The sequence below is a fragment of the Aythya ferina genome (genome assembly GCF_964211825.1).
Source record: "Aythya ferina genome assembly, chromosome: 3".
NCBI lineage: Eukaryota > Metazoa > Chordata > Aves > Anseriformes > Anatidae > Aythya > Aythya ferina.
In genome coordinates this window covers 118,467,634-118,484,676 of record NC_140298.1, presented here as the reverse complement: position 1 = coordinate 118,484,676, position 17,043 = coordinate 118,467,634, and the positions used below count along the sequence as shown (strand labels likewise).

At 48.0% G+C, this 17,043-nt stretch overlaps 1 protein-coding gene across 4 annotated transcripts in view; it reads right to left on the bottom strand.

Moving 5' to 3' along the window:
• NCOA1 (nuclear receptor coactivator 1) overlaps positions 1 to 17,043 on the bottom strand; it is a 150,749-nt gene that overhangs the window by 133,302 nt on the left and 404 nt on the right. The window lies entirely within an intron of this gene.

Here is a 17,043-nt window from a genome sequence, read left to right as displayed (position 1 = left end):
CAGAAGCAGCAGGCCCTGCTGGCACGGCTAGCTAATCTGTTCACGCTGGGCATCCTGGTTCCCAGCCAACGTTTTAACAAACTCCCGAAGTGGCTGAAGCCAAGAGAGGACCTCGCAGGTTGTGATGAAGATACCGAGGAGCAGCGGTAGCAGGGAAAGCCAAAACAATCTGCTCGGATGCTCCTCCAAGGCCACGTTTTATCCCGTTCCCATGCTGTAACCAGCAGCTCGTGCGAAAACACGGGGTGGGGAGCACCCTCAGCTCTTGCTGCGGACGGGAGACAAAAGCAGTGCCGATCCCGAGCCTGCTGCGGACACGAAAGCATGAATAATCCTAGGAGCAAAGAGTCAAAAAGGAAAATGAGCAGAAAGCAGAGAAGAAACAGAGTGAAGAAGCTGCCCGGAGGGGTGCGGGTGGCGAGCAGCACGCAACCCCTCACCTGGAAGAAGCGCAGCGAGCAGAAGCATCCTTCCTTTCTTCCATTAACACTCATGATGCGAGCTTCCCAAGATGCTGCCCGTTCTGATTGTCTGATTTCGACCGATTTCTCGAAATAACGGGTCGAGCCAGCCAGGTTCTGGCAGCTCCGGGCTCCTCACGCTACGCGCTGTGGTTTCCTGTTTGGTATTTTTCCAGCCTACTTCCGACAGCGACGCGAATAAAGTTCCTCTGCACCTCCCAACCCCAGGCTGGGATTGAACCATGTAAACATCAGGCTGGGCTAACAGCTTGGTCTCACTTTCAGAAAAGGAAAAATTGCCTAAATTCGGATATTTTGTTGCATCCCTTTGTCACTATATGCCTACTTTTTTTTTCTTTTTTAAATAGATGTTCATCGAGGAGTGGTTTAAGTGCTCAAAAACAAGCCAGGAGAAAAACTTGAAACTCATTTCAATCACATTTTGATAAAAAAAAAAGTCAACCCCTTTCTTTATCCGCTGAAAAGCAGTCATTTAGGCTGTCATCTCAGCGAGTGAATTAATTTTCTTAAGAGCAAGCGAGAAAATTAGTACAATTTAAGTCAGCACAGAGCGCCCAGCAAGCGCCTGCAGCGTTTCCCCGGGTTGTGCGTTGCACCCACAGCCCTTCCTTTAGGGGAAAAAGCTCGATCTGGTGGTGGAAGCGTCGAGGCAGGACACCTGCACACCCCAGGGGATGCAGGCACCGTCGGCAGGGTTGGGGTGAGACGAGGAGAAGGGTGTTTGAGCATCGCAGGTAGAGAACCACCGGCTGCGTGCTGCCGAGCTCCGTTTAGATGTCATTTGGGATACCCCAAAGCCAGATTTCATGAGGTTTTATTCCCCTGGGACTGACTGTGTTGCTGGTAGGCTGAGAAACATCATTTTCAGGTAAGGTTTCAATGCATTAGTCTGATTTTTAAACATCATTTTTAAATATCAGCTACCAGAGCCCTGCTTTGTGTCATTTTAGGAACACCTTACGAAGAAAAGGTGTGAAAACTACATTTGAGACAATCTTCAGGCTTTCCACCCTTTTCCTTTCCCAGCTAGTCACCCATTACCTTCTCAGTCCCTAACAAAGTCAGCAGGACGTAGACTTTGACCATCTGCAAACAAAACCCATTCTGGGCGACGACGCACACGCTCTCACGCCTCCAGCCCACGCTGGCAATTCATTCTCCCTCGAAAAGTCAGTGCAGAATTAACCCCCCCTGCCATTGGCATGCAGGGACACCCGAAATCTGCAGGCAATCCTGTAGGGAAGACGAGGTGAGGAGCACGGGGCTGTCCCTGAGCACATTTTGGGGTGTCGTGGCTCAGCACCACCAGCTGAGCGTCCAGATCCCAAGGTGCTCCATAGCCCTAACCCTACCTCGTACACCTTTTGGCTCTGGGGACTCTCACCAGTAGGGTTTTTCTGCCGTCGAGGCTATCACAGCCATCAGGTTTTGTCTTTCAAAAGTCCTTGAAATGCAAAGAGATGGATTTTTTTTTTCTTTACTGAAAAAAAAAATCAGTGAAAGAATATTCTGCTGGAAATGCGTGAACCGGGTCATGGGAAAACGAACAGAAACTCAACGTCATTCACGCCATCTGAGAACACGATCTACGATCCCAAGTTATAAAATAAAACTTCCTGAGAAGTACAGACCTGTTTGTTGTTTGATACGTGGCTATTTCGATTTTTTAACAGGTTTTTGGTCATCTCAAACAAGGCTGTGAGTGGTAGCGCTGCCGGCTCGTGCCAAATAAAGGGCTTCCAAAAGGCTTTCACCCAGAGATCAGGCTAAACGGGAAACAAGAAACCTCCACCGACATTAGACACAACAACAGCTGAAACTTTCACTGCACTAAGCCCTAAAAATTCCAGTTATGGCTTCAGCATTGCAATAGAAACAGGTAGGAACCGGCCCTGGCATCTCTCTGATTCCCCTGGGAGGGCTCTTCCAGCACCCATCGGCTCGGCCCCGTGCTGGGAGTTTAAAGATGCTTCCCACCCTCAAATCATCGTGGTCAACTTCCCAGCACGGTATCAGACACACGAAATAAAATAAATTAAATAAATAAATGATTTACATCATTCTCTTAGACGTCATTTGCAAAAAAAAATTGTTGCTGCTTTTGTGTAACACGTGCGCATCCATTACGTTGGGAGCAGAAATGTCATTTTAACCACTTCAAGCAGGAATTAGTCGATTCCAGAGATCCTGATAGGGCATAATACCCTAAATGAATGTTGCCAAAACATTTCAAAAAAAAAAAAAGCAAAAAAAAAAGCACAGATGGACACCACGTGCATCTGTTGGAAGCAAATACAACCTTGCCCGGGATAAAATCTTCATAAACAAAAAAAAAAAATAAAATAAAGCCCTGCATATTTTTAGCTTGACTAAGAGGATTAGGCGAGGGCTTTATGAAGACATTTACACCAGCGCTGACAAACGACACGGGAGCAGCAGACCTGCCCACGGTAACTACAGCACGCAGCAGCCTTTCCTCCGGGACCTGCAGAAATTCAGGCTCCGTGGGTCGGACGATGCTCGTGTCCATCCCAAAACGAGGGTGCTGTCAAGCCCTAGTGCCACGGCGAGCTGTCCTTGCTGAGGTTCCAGGTGGAAGCCCTCCTTCCCCAGCCCTCCTCTTCTTGATAAACCCATGCCCAAGCGCAAAACCTGATTTTCAAAGGATGCTAATTACTGGCAGCGTCTTAATAGCGTCATTAGAAACGAGAGCTCCCCGTCCATGCCAGGGATCGTGCCAGCACGCCAAGGGAAATTAACAGCGCCTTCCTCCATCAAAACAGGCATTTCTGCTTTAGGTAATGACAGCACCATTCAAGGGTTACAGCACTTCTTTTTGCAAAGGATCGCTGCTAAACATACAGACCTCAACGAGCAGCAGAGTTTTTTCTATCTACACATTCACGTATCCACTTTTGGGGGCAATCGTTACGAAAAAGGCAATTCTGCTCAGCCATGACCTGCTCCAACTTTGGATTTGAAGCTCCAGGATCTGACCGGGAAGGTCCGTTTGTGGCTCAAGCACGCACCAGAAAACCTCGGATCTATTTTCAGCTCTGCCATAAACATCCTCTAAGATCTTGAGCAAGTCCGGCTCGACCAAATCAGGAAAAACTCTCTTCCTTTAGAATCTGAGAGTCCTTCTGCGATAAGAGTGAACCTCAGCACTCACAGCCTGGAAATAGATAACGACCCCCAAATAAACCGATGTACGACACGATTAGCTCAGTGTTCGCGTGGGTAGACAGCTTTATTTGCCTTAATTCTTGGGAAACAATCCCATTTAAGCGGATGAAGCCATTCCCAATCTAACGTCTTCTCATCACTCTTCAATAATTCAGCATTTAAAGAAAAAAAAAAATATTTTCAGATTTGATGGCTGAAACTTCTCGAGTTGGTTTGGACTTTTTTCTTTTTTGGTTGAAGGAGTGTTCTAGGGGGCAAAAAAATAAACGAAAACACAACAAATATCTCTTTAACAGCCCTTGAACGTCTACCAAGCTAAAACCCAAAAGACTTCAACAGCTGAATTTCCAGAGCTGGCCTTGAACTCGTAGGGCCTTTATTCTACCGAACAGAAATTGCGGTGCTTTCGCATCTCACAAGAGATACTAAAGGTAAATTCAACTCAACTTAGTGACTGCCAAGCTCAAGATCCCCGAGCTGCAAGGACGACAGAAAAAACAATGGAGCAATTCAGAGAATTTCAGATTCAGAGCAACAGCTTGAGCGTGAGCCCGTGCAGCGAGCGAGGGCAGGAAACAAAAGCGAGCCATTGACCAAGGCTCGTGCCATCCTTCTGCTTCCTTCTTCATCCTTCTTCATCCTTCCTTCTTCATCCTCCTACTTCTACGTACCTTCCTACTACTCCTAGTAGGATAAGTGTCCTTACCTTACAATAAAACCAATCCACACCGGTGTTTACAGCTACCCAAGAGTGGCTGCCCGTTGAGGCAACAGCTCGGGCATTTCGGCACTGGGAAGGCAGGAAGATTATAAGATTATTTAGGCAACGTTTTTTATGGACATCCTTAAATATTTAGAAGTCTCTGCCACGGCCGTAAATTACTCATCTGGGACAGGCTGTAAGCGCGCGGGTGTTTAATAGATAGCACCAGCTTCTGTAAATTAGGCTTGCATGAAAAATAGTTAATAATGCTCAAGTTGACTATTAAAATACTTCCCTGTACTTATGTAGCACATATTAAAGAAGTGGCTGGGTAGTAACTGAACGAACCTCCACGAAAACACAACGGTAACACCAGATTTTGTAATTATGTGGATACCGTGACGGCCGTATTTGCCCAGCTCTGCTGTAGAGCACAGCTCGCCCAAAGCCACTGTCACAACAAAGGTCTAAATATTGAAATATTTCCTCAAAACTTCTGCTAAACCGTTGTGGCTGCATAAGATCCATGGCCCAAAGACTTATCCATGCTAACATCAAAGTGTAACTAGGACTGAAAAAGGAGAAAAATTTGTTAGAGAAAAAAAAAAAAAAGGAAGGTGTTCAACCATTTTTCCTCATTTTCTACTGCAAATATTCACTAGATTGTTACTCAAATATTTAGCTCAACGCTTCATGCCTACGAAAACTGCTGATTTAATTGCAATCTGAAAGTCCTTAATGACAAGCTTGCTAGCAGCAAGCAAGGCTGCAGTCCCTAAGTCCTTACGTGACATCTCCCAAGCACACCACACCTCGCAACGAGGAGCATTTGAACTTAAAGGCAGCTGAAGGCTGAAATTAAGCACAATTTGGGTATGCCAACCCAAGAGGGATCAAGGTAAGCAAAAAGCAGGCGGCGTATATTAATAAAGATTACGCTTACGTGACTAAAAAAAAAAAGGTGCACCGAGTCTCACGTTACAATATATTTTAGACTTATTACAAGAAATGACAAATACACTTGGATCACGGCAGTCCCTCCCTAAGTAGCTTATTTGTTTGTTTAGTTCCAGGCACAATGGGAGCTTGGGCTAATTCAGGTTGCCTGTTACTACCTCATTATAAATACTAATTACTGCTATTACTTACTAAACGTTTATTTGGGTTAACCTATAATGCAAGCCAAGATGCCTTTTCAAGTCTATCTCAGAAGCTCAGCAGGAGCAATTGTGATTCCAAAGCGAGCGCGAAGACAGTGCTTTATAGACTTTCTCCTCCTCTCTAACGAGGGCTTGATTTTTAGGGAGAATCCACTCCTTTCATAGAAGGAAATAAAGGAGAAGAAATCCATTTGAGCCCTTGTCCAGAGCAGTACGAGGGTGGCCGATGGTGGTGCGAAGCCCAGCAGAGTGCTGGTGATGGGAGAAGGGGGAGGCGATTTCCACTCTTCCCCTTTTGAAAAGCAAAGATTTTGCTTTAAGTTCCACTTAGCCGTGTTTTGCAGCTATGCTCCAAGCGCTTTGCCATCAGCCTATTAATCCTCGATACAGGGAAGTGAGATACTTGTTAGTTTTTGTTGGAAGAAAAATCACAAAGGACGAGAAAATTACTTAATAAGCTGAAAAATCAGGTTTCGAGGCATCTCAGAGCCACGAAACATAAAATGTTCTTTATCAAATTGCAGCGCATCCTCCGTCTGAACACCAGCAGTCACCACAGCTGGTTCAAACCCTCCCGTATTGACTCTGCAGATAATGTTTTAATAATCCTGTTATCATTTCATAGCATAAATGACAGAAATAGGTATTAAAATTAGGTCCAGCAGCTCTACCCAGCAGTGAGAAGGAGGAAAAAAGAAAAAAAAAAATAGATAAATGGTTCTATAGACAGCAATATCTAGTGATTTCGATCCGGCTAGCTGTGTTTCTTTAGCAAATCTGTGCCCGTGCATTAGGCAGGCACATCTCCGAGTGACTCCGAGTCCACGCATACTAATTTTCTGCCACGGGAGAATTCTAATAGGTCACTTCAGAAAAGAAAGATAAGGGTTTTTCTTCTTTTTTTTTTAAATGAGGATGAGGTTCAAACCGGCCAGGTACCCAGAACTTGTGATGCATTCAAGGAGCCTGCAGAGATAAGGCTATTCATAACATTTTCAGGGACCTTGAACTGAAGACGTGGTAGCCTTACACAGCAAAGTAGGAAATGAGCCGGGAATAAACAAAGCTGGGTTTCAATACTCAGGGAGGAAAAAAAAAAAAAAAAGAGAAAAAAAGAAAAAAAAAGCCATTTCTGAAAACACAACAGGTTGCAGAAGAGGACAAAGACCACCGCCAGTTTTGACAATCTCCTGTGAAACGGGAGGGACAGGAAGAGCTGAAGGCTCAGACGAGGAGCCTTTACGATACAAATTTGCCTGATGCCTTTTTACCTACGTGATCAAACCCTTGCAGAGCATCTCAGTGCCTTCCCCTGGCTGTTTCATACTGTTTTACTCCACCTCTGCCACGTGGTGCTCTCCAGACCCCATTGCACAGAGTTCAAGAACCCAACTGCTGCGTCGGGAGAGCGCTCCGGCCACCCCAGGAACTGAGGAACCTCTGCTAAAACATGACAAAAAATTAAAATCCTTGACTTTGGATATGTCTAAGAGTCAAAATAGCAGATGCTTGCATTGCAGCCTGCCAGGGCACGAGCACCCTGCCACCGGTGCAGCAAAGCACAGGGCTCCTCTCAGCCCTGGCGTAAAGCCCATCCCATTTGCACAGCTCTTACTCTGCTCTTCATGCTTGTATTCTCCAGCATGCCCCTTCCTCGCTCGTCCTCTTTCATTATCTCCTCCTGATGGAGAAACAGAACAGCCTTTTAGAAATTTCCAGCACTTGGAAGACACGGCTCCCACTCGTCGCACCAGAGAACACTTAATCCTACAGCCTGTTCACGTGTCTGAACTTCCAGATAGCTCTTTTTTTCCCCCTGCTAGGAGCACCAGGGCTACTTCCCTTATGCAGAAATCTGCGTGGACGTTGAGAAATGCCTTCTGTCTCCTGAAGTCATCTTCCGAAGGTGGAACCACTTGCTGATGAAAGCCAGCTCGCAGCGTAGCACAATTCCCTAAATGATTTCAGCAGCGAGGGCTGCTGAGAACAATGGCTCCGTGATGAGCCGCATGCATCATTCTGTGGGTTAGCTGAGAACTCATTTAGTGCTCCAAATCTCATTAGAACTCGCTGATCAGGATGTAAAATACGAGCTTATCTCTGAACCGAAGGCTTTCAAACGGCTCGAACCCAACTCGGCTCCTCTGTCTTCGAGCAGTTCGTGCTCACTCCTCGCGCTCTGGGAGCCCTATCTGAAGAAATCTCGTAGCAAACCAATTAAGATTATATTGCCGTGGCAGATTAGGAGACTTAAACCGAAACCTACATGCAGGTACAAAGGTCAAACACCGCAGCTCCATACCTCCCCACGAGCCCGTGCCAACCTGGGAAACGGGAATATTTTCCTACCCCGTGGAGACGGCGCACTTTGCAAAAATCCCCAGCAGACTGGACAGCAAGAGGCTTGTTCTCCACCAGCAGGAGCTCTCAAAGCTCCTGAATTTGCAGCAAGACAAGCCCAGGTTGCAGCAATGCTCTCGTCCTGTCAATGCTATGCCACCAAGCACCAGACTGCAGCAACCCCTGGCAGTTCCAGCATCGAGGATCCCCCGGGCAGCAGGCTAAGGGGCGGCACAGAGGGAGGGAAATATTTCCAGGCTGGTATTTTTGGGGTTTAGGCTGGGGTTTTTTGGATTCGTTTTATTTTTTAATGGCTGTTCTGTGCATTTTCCCCTCGCACTTTAAACCTACCCCAATGAAACTTCAACCTCGTTCAAGGAGATTCATTTAAACCGTTCTTACAAACCCCAGAAAGTTTATTTCCACGCCAAACAGATGAATTACCAACCATAGGTATTTTCCAGCACCCGAAGGAAACCCAAGAGGAAAAGCACGCTTCTTGCTTTTAACACACCTCCTCAAAAAGCTTTCAGGGTTTTTTAAAACAGTTTTCAAGACGTCTGGGCTATCTCTGCGATCACATATTCTGGGGCAAGCGTTCAAGTGCGGGCACCTCCTCGCACGCACGGCGACGAGCGAGCGGGCCTGCCCCACGTCGGGGAACTAAAGCCGTGGGGATTTTTGGGGAGGCCGTATCAGCAGCGACGTGTTTCTGCTTTTTGCTTTCTCCCCGGGCAGATCTTCCCTGCTGCTGGATGACATTTCTCGGCGGCAGGATTTGGCTCGGTACCTTCCCACCCACTCCCCACCTGCAGCCCCGAGCTCAGCACCGGGAGGACGTGGAGCTGCTGGAGAGGGGCCCAGAGGAGGCCCCGAGGATGATGAAGAAGAAATTTGTCACTATGAGGGTGGTGAGGCCCTGTTGCAGGCTGCCCCCAGGAGCTGGGGGTGCCCCATCCCTGGCGGTGCCCAAGGCCAGGCTGGATGGGGCTGGGGGCAGGTGTCCCTATGGCAAGGGGCTGCAATTTGATGATCTTTAAGGTCTCTCCCACCCCAAACCACTCCGAGATTCTGCAATTACACAGCCCAAAATGAGAACCCCGCTGTCATCCCCACCCCACCCAAGCAGCACACGCCATCCTCCACCACCGAGGACACAAAACCTGGCTCTCATCATCTCTCCTGCAGCATCCCCCAGCCCCAAATCCCCACCACCCATCCTCATCCTCACTCCCCCCAGACACAGACACCAGGACAGGCTCCCCACAAGGGTCCTGCAAAACCAGGAGTTACCTCCTCCATATCCCAAAACCGCCCCAATTCTGAGGTGCTCCCTGTACCAGGGGCATCTGCACGCTGCATTTTGGGAACCTCTGCTCTCCAAAACGAAAGCCATGGGATGCCTGTCAGCAGGGCCACTTGTCAGCAACGCAGAGATTGCTGAAGCCAAGCCTCTTGAGGGCTGCTGGCAAACCCCAGGCAAGTTGCACCCAATTTAATAAATCCACGTACACAACTCGAGTGGTCGAGCATTCCGGGTGCTTGAGAGTAACCTGTCAAGTGCCTTTTACCTTTCAGGAACACCCTGCTACTTGGGTAAATTATTAAATTTCGATGATTCTGTTTTATTCGCCTGGAAAATGGGAGCAAAAACCCAGGATTTATTGATTATTTTTTTTGTCTTGTAGGGGCATTAGAAAATGTAGCCAGCGCACGTGCAACGCTCAGTTCATATCAAAAATTAACAGCATGAAGCAGCTTATCATCTAAAAACATTAGAAGAAAATTAAGTAGGTTGCAAAAAAAACAAGCACTAAAAATTATAGAGTAACAGATTTATGATCATCTGTGCAACCTTAATCCGTTCCACTTTGCTGGTCCAACCCATACAGTGAATAAGTCAGAGAATCTATGGAAAAATATCATGTGGCTACAAAATTATAATTACAGTTGCATCTGTTTTTCCTAACTTTAGAAATGTTCAGCTTCACAAACTAGATCGCTTTTTTAGTTAAAACTTCCCAGGTTTTGGTTCTAGCCTGCAATAACAAATTGTTTTGTTTTGTTTTTTTATATGCCGTATTTAAACATACTTCATCCACAGAAGTACCAGGGAACTCTATTAAATTATCACATTGTCACATCGAAACAGACTTAATTAATACAATTTAGGTAGTTTATTTTTTTCATTTTCACTGAATCTGAAAAATAAACTAGATTAAGTTACACTTCCCATGGAGTTATTTTCCATACAGCAAGCTTTGTATATACTGTATGGTTTCCTTTTCCAACAACAATAAAAGTGCAAAATCGGGCCAAATGCTATTTTCAATGACATTTTTGAATTCATTAAAGCTTTTTCTTTTATTTACTTTGGGCCTTCAAAGGGATTATCGCCACTGCATCTTCAAAAAACAGAACTTCATGCCAACATCGTCGAGTCTGGGCAAACTGCTCGAAAGGTTAAGGACGTGGCTATTAATCCAGCTGTCAGAGGTGCCGGGATAGCACGGCTTCCACTGCTTTTGGTGTGCAAAAAAAGATTTGATTACAACAAAATATGAATCTACGAACGCAATTTCACGCACCCAGAGAAAATTCACATACAAGTATTTTTACTATGAAGTGTTAAGAGTAACCTCTATAGAAAAATAACTGTGTGGACACTAGAATGAAGACAGGAGTACCAAGAAAGCCTGCAGACAGTACAAACACAAGCCTTAATTTAAATTAAAGCCTTAATTTAAAAGAAAGCAAGAGTTGCATGCTGCTGAGGCAGAGCTAGCTCAAGTCCTTGTTCCTACCCCGGGAGTCTCAGAGGTGTACGTACTGCAGTGCTTCACCACCAGCTCTCCCTTTTTCCGTGAACCAGCACCCTTAAAATGACATTTGGAGACACAAACTGAGGTATTTTACACTTTGAATCCACTCCAGGAAATTCTACCTACCGACAATTAGGCTTCTGACTGATTACATCTCAATAAACACCGGGACTTTGCGCTCAGCTTCACCTAAGTTGAGATACAAGCACCTTGTAAACGCTCCAGTTTCACGCGTAACAGCATCGTGCACGCAGCACTTCACTGTTAAATCTGAACTTAGGAGTCGTACGAGAATGCAGCATGGCTCCTACTGTAAACGTTTGTGCTGTAAATGTTTCCAGAGCGCCCAGTTATCACGCCTGAAATCCTAACGCGGCATCTCCCATCGTTAAAAACCACTCGCCTGCTCTCCGCCTCTCCGCTGAGCGCGTCGGGAGCAGGGAAGAAAAGCCTGGGGAGCTCATCCTGCTTGGAAATCTCCGCTCATAAAAGAGAAAGAAGCAGCCAGCTGTTTACAGAAGGAGCCGCAAGACCCAGGACTCTCCTTGTCAGCAACCACGTCCGAGAAGTGCAAGAAAGACAAAAGGGGTGAAGCTCCCACGCCCAGCCTACAACAGGTTGAACTCCGGCGTGTTTATTTCCAGGCACAATTTTTCCAGTATGATTTAAAAGAACTGGTCACAAGCATGTGTCAAAATCCTTTGCAGGTTAGTCAGACTTTTTTTAAACAAGAACTTCAAAGACCGAGGCTTGAATAGCACTTCCAGTAAAAAGCTCATCTCTCAACTTCTTCAAGACCTTTGAAGTGTGTTGATAAAACTGGATGTAAAGTCTCAGATTAAGAGCAAAACACAGGCTCTGGGGGAGAGAAGAGAGGGCGGATCGGTTAGAAGTATGCTGTTTACAAGAAATAAGAAGAAAGAGAAGTTAAGGAGTCCAAGCTGTGAGATTTCTTGTGCGCTTTACACATGAATTTAATTGTTTTAATGGCCTGAAAACTTCAGGGCTTTCCTCTCCTATTTCTTTCAATCCAGGAGTTATACAACGCCAACAGAAAAGGGGAAAAACGAGAGAAAAATATTTTCAGCTTTCATTTTTAAGCCCTCGGTGCACGGTTTCACTGGAAAATTATAATACCAACTTTATTTTTTTATTTATTATTGAAACAACGAGCACGACTCTGAGATCCCTGGACAGGGAATGGATCACTTTGCTGGGGGTTGGGAGCTCTCCCTGCTCCTGGGGCCCTTATTTCCCAAAGCCAGCACAGGAGAAAACCCTAATGTTAGGTGTATAACGCTGTCAGCACCTACCCATTTGGAGGCCGTGCGATACCTTTCAAATTCAGAGCAGTGTTGTGATTCTAAACACATCCCTCTGTTCATAATCAAGGCCTGAGCTGCACGTCTGTAGGAAAGCTGCTGATTTTGTTTGGTTTTGAAACAGTTCCTCGTCCCTCTTTTCATCCTAGGAATACAAGAACCAAGCCTTCTTGCCTCGCCTGCCATGCTGCTTTAGTTTTCGAGTCGTTGCGTGCTGCAAACCCAAAAGAAAGAGACCCTTGGAGTTTCAGATGTCGAATTAGAAAAGGAAAACAAAAACCGAATCCAAAGAAACCCGGTTCTCAGCTCGTTTCATGGCATATTCCACGACATATCGTTCAAAATAAACACAGAATACACATAAATAGCTCAAAAATAGACATTTTAATGATTTTTTTTTTGTTTCAAAATAGCTAGCTGCAGGATCAGCCTCGACTGGGACATTTCTGACACTTGTTTAAAGCAGGACCTGGTGCTTACGGATCCCTTTTTCCTCTGCAGAAGGGTGCCAACGCATCCCACAACCACTCCACTCATCTGTGGAAGCTGTAAGCTGACAATTTATAGCTCTTTAGAGCAAAATATGGGTACCGGAGAGTTCACTAACCAAGACAAGCCAGCAAATCGTTGATTTAGATGTTGCCTGTGCTGTTTTCATTTCCTAGATCACCTTCCTGCAGCTCCGACTCGCATCTAAGACAAGGCAAACCTCAGCGTGGACACGCTGGTTTAAAATTGACCACCAGGACAGCCTGCCTCAGCTCACAGAACAAACTAAACCAGGTTTAAAGAGGTTTAGGAGCATCCACACAAAGATTTACCCACGCTGCTTTACAGACCTACCTCGTTTGGGCACGGCGACCTCGTCGGGGCAGCACCTCCATTCCAAGCGCATCCAAGGTCCAGCCCCAAAACCACATCCTGACTTTTTCCAACTCCCCCGAGGGCACCCTAAGGGAAACATCCCACTGCTCCTGGTGCCGAGATATGCTGGGCTTGCTTCCCGAGCAACTGGGTCAACCACACAAGAGCCTACCTGTCTTTCAAGGGAACGAGGAGGAAAAGCATCGCAGGATGATCAGCGCAGAAGCTATCGAGCCTGCATTCTCCCCGCAGAGCGCGTTGGCTCTAGCCCAAAGCCAAGCGAAGCCTAGTTTCTAACCTACATTCCCAGTCAGGTAAATTAGTTCAGGCTTACAGAACCTCCAAACCAGTTCAGCAGATCTGCCTTTTGTAAATGACAGGGGCGCAGGCAAACCGTGCGGCGCTGACACATCCTCGATGCTCGGGCCGGGGCTCGGAAGCCTCCGAGCGCTTTGGGTTGGAAGCTTTTGGTGTGGGACGGCGTTTCGGGTGGTCATCATCCCACGGGGACGCTGCTGTGGTGCTACAAACCTGTTCTGAGCCAGCCCGACTCTCACACACCAGGCTCTGGGTGCAAAATTCGACGGTGCTCACGAGTGAGCCGGAATTTTTAACATCACAGCTACAGACAAACGAACTATTTCGGGTCCTGCTGCATCAGGGGGAGAGGTTAAAGGCTCCCTGGCTGCTCTCAGACGCTCCCTGCTACACCTCTGCCCTGTCAGCAGAGCCACTCATGCAAATCCTCCCCAGCTCAAGGAGCTAGATGAGCTCAAACAGCACCAGGGGCTCGCACATCACCGCCTCCTGCCCCTTTTCCTGCACCATCCCTTCCCAACGGGCCATAAAGCACTCTTCTGCTGCAATATTATCTAAAACGAAACCAAAACACTCAAAATTTAGGCTGCTGTGACTCCCGTCCTGCTGCCCAGCACCATCCAGTTGCTTCCCCATCACGGCTCTGCTCCTCCACCTCTTGCCTTTGGCTCCGACTTCAAGTTTTTGGACGCGGTGTCCACTTTTCCTCTATTTTTCCACCAATCTTACCCCGCTGCAAACCCGGACCAGGATTCCCAGGTGCTGCAGCAATCCAAATAACATATAACCATATAACCACCAATAAAAATCACTTGTTTGCATCTGCCAACAATTAAAGCCTGTATATACAGGAGGGGTGGCCGCATGCTACTGGGTATTACACGCTGCCTCGGCCCTTCAGCAATACCTCGTTAAAATATTTGCCTGCAACTCCGGGACATTCCTGCCCCAAACCCTGTCTTTAAAGGAAGAATCTAACTTTAAACCCCCCCCCTTTTTTCTTTTTTCTTTTTTTTTTTTTTTTTTTTAATTCCTCCCCTTTGATCAAGGAGATAAGAACCACGCTTCAAAGAAACGCAGTCAACCGAGCAAAACAAGAAGAACTTGTAGCATAAATAGTTTCCTTCTACAAAATACACTCTTTTTTTTTTTTTTTTTTTTTTTTTTCAAACCGGCAAACTATTTATGCAGGAGCCGGGATATTTTTAGCAGCGGCGCTCACACCTTCGTTTCTGACAACCCCTGCAAAGGCTCATGCAAATTACTCCCCCCCCTCAAGATTAGTGAGCGCCGAGGTGCTGATCTCCAGCAGATCTGTTTGCTGAAAATATTCTCCTGCAAGGCAGCCGAGCGGCGTTTGTCAGCAGCCCACCCGACAACCGTGGCGAGAGCCCACAGGAAAGTCAACAGAGGGCACATGCTCCCCGACGCGGACTTTTACAACGTGAGAATGACACTGACACTACTCCAATAAATCTAGAGTGGAAGTGTATGACTAATTACGGGAATTAGTCATGCAATTGTGAGCATGTGTCTCAGCATTATCGGAGGGCACGGCTCAGGGAAAACATGAGCACCGAAATCAAAGTCAACCACTAGCGAGGAAGAAGCCAAGGCCTCCTCGCCTCCCCCAACGCTCAGCTTCCCCCCCCCCCTCCTGCTCCCTTCCCGGGGAGCCTATTTGTTTTGGAAGCGGGGATTTGCGCTGCCATATTGTTTGGCAACACGTTTCAAACGCCAGATACCCATCTTGAGCAAATAAGTTGAGATTTAACATTTCATCATGCCCATCGGCTGCGAGCCAGGTAGAGCGCTGCCAGAGCTACTACTGTTTATTATCTACCATCGAGAGCTGTTTGTCCCCTGAAGTGGCAACTTGAACTTTAATCATTTCCACCAAACAGCCCTCCGGAGTGGGAAGGCTTCGCCACTTCCCCAGAAAATCAGCAGCTTTGCACCCAGCTTTTCCTTCTTCACCACGTTTCTCACCCTGCTGCTGCGCCAGAGGCCTGGGTTCATCGCTGTACGTGCACCACGCGCCGCAGCCAGTCCCGCATCCAACATTTTCAAAACTTTATCTAAAAGCAAGCGATGTTTAGAGCACGGGGACACTTACTGAAGTTATACAGGCAGAGAAACACAGCCTCCAAACTGCAGTGGGACAGCACGTCTCTAAAAGCACCTTTTTCCTCCCTATACATTGAGCACCTTGCACCTAGAACTCGCCAGGTACACCCCTCTTCCATTCATCGATACAAATACAAACACACACACGCAAATATTGCACGCACAGGCGTATATATGGATATCCTGCCAGCCCACACAACCCAGGGCTTTTTTTTTTTTTTTGCCTTTTTTTTTTTTTTTTTTAAAAGGCTGAACCAGCAACACAAAGAATCCGAGCCCCGAGACGAGGCGAAGGAACATGCAAGCACCACCCACCCCCGGGTCCGAATTTCCAGCTACAATATCCTTTGCTGTGTCACTCTTTTTTTTTTTTTTTTTTTTTTTTTGGCTATGCCCTATTTGGGCAGCGAAAATTCGGCATCTACCGGCCACCCGGGGGGCCGAAAGAGCAGCCCGGAGGGAAGGAGCCCCCACACACACGCACCTTTTCGCCCACCCCAAAAAAAAGGGTGGTTTTGGGGGGCGGGGGGTGTGAATCCGGGAGAGCATCGGCGAGGCATCACGGCCGTGACCCACTTCTCGGCCGCCGAAAGGTCAAAGCGCACCTAGGAAACTGGAGGCTCTCGGTGCCTCCGCCAGCCTCCCTCGGAAGGAAACGGCTTTTCCGCCACCGATTTCCGACGGCCGAATGTCAGATATTCCCCCCCCCAACCCCAGCGAGACCCCAAACCCAGCGGAGATTTTGGGAACCTGCTGCAGGAGGCGATTGAGGGGGAGGTTTGAGGGACATGGCAGCGGGTGATGGGCACCCAAAGTCGCTGCCTGCCTTTGGGGGGGGGGTGCTGCCGTCTCCCCCAAACCCAGCACGCCACAGCAGACCCGTTTCAGCCTGAAATCACCCCAAAACCCCCCCGATACCTCCGAACCACCTCCAGCCTCCCCCTACCCCCAAAAAAACCCCTGACGGCGCCCAATTCCCTCACCCCAAAAAACCCTCCGGGGACGGGGGGGGGTGGAGACCGGCCTCGGGGGGGGCACAGCCTCAACCTGGGGGGGTAAAGGAGGAAATTTGGGGCTGGGGGGGGGGATTTGAGGAGGATGCAGCAGGCAAACAAAGAGCTGTCACCGCCAGCAGCGCCGCCGAGGCCTCCCCAAGAGATGGGGGGGGTCCGAGGTTCACCCCCATCCCCTTTTCCACCCCCCCCCCCCCAAAAAAAGAGGCCGGCGCCCTCCTTTTCCCTTCAGCCATCTTTCCCCGGGACGTGCAAATCAGGAGGGCTCGAAAACTGCTCCTCCACTTTATTTTCCTCAACTTTTATCATTAAATCTTCCAAAAAAAAAAAAAAAAAAAAGAAAGGAAAAGGGGGGGGGGGTGGATGAAGGAGAAAGGAGGGGGGGAGCCTCGCTGCCTCACAACCCCCCCCCCCCCCCCCTTGTGGTATATCGGCCCCCACAGCCGCCATAGCAGCCCTGTAGGGGGGGGTGTGCAGGGGGAGGCCGTGCCTCCACCATCCTCCCCCTCTTCTTCTCCCCCCTCCCAGCCATGACAGCTGCCTGGGGGGAGGCTCCCGAAGGGGCAGTCCCAATGTGTGCAGTGTGCGTGTGTAATTTGTGTGTCCCCCCCCCACCACCACCACCACCACCAACCCCAAATCCCGGCCTCCAGCCGGACACACCCCCGCCTGCGCGGCGGGGCAGCGGCGTGCCCCGGCCTCCGTC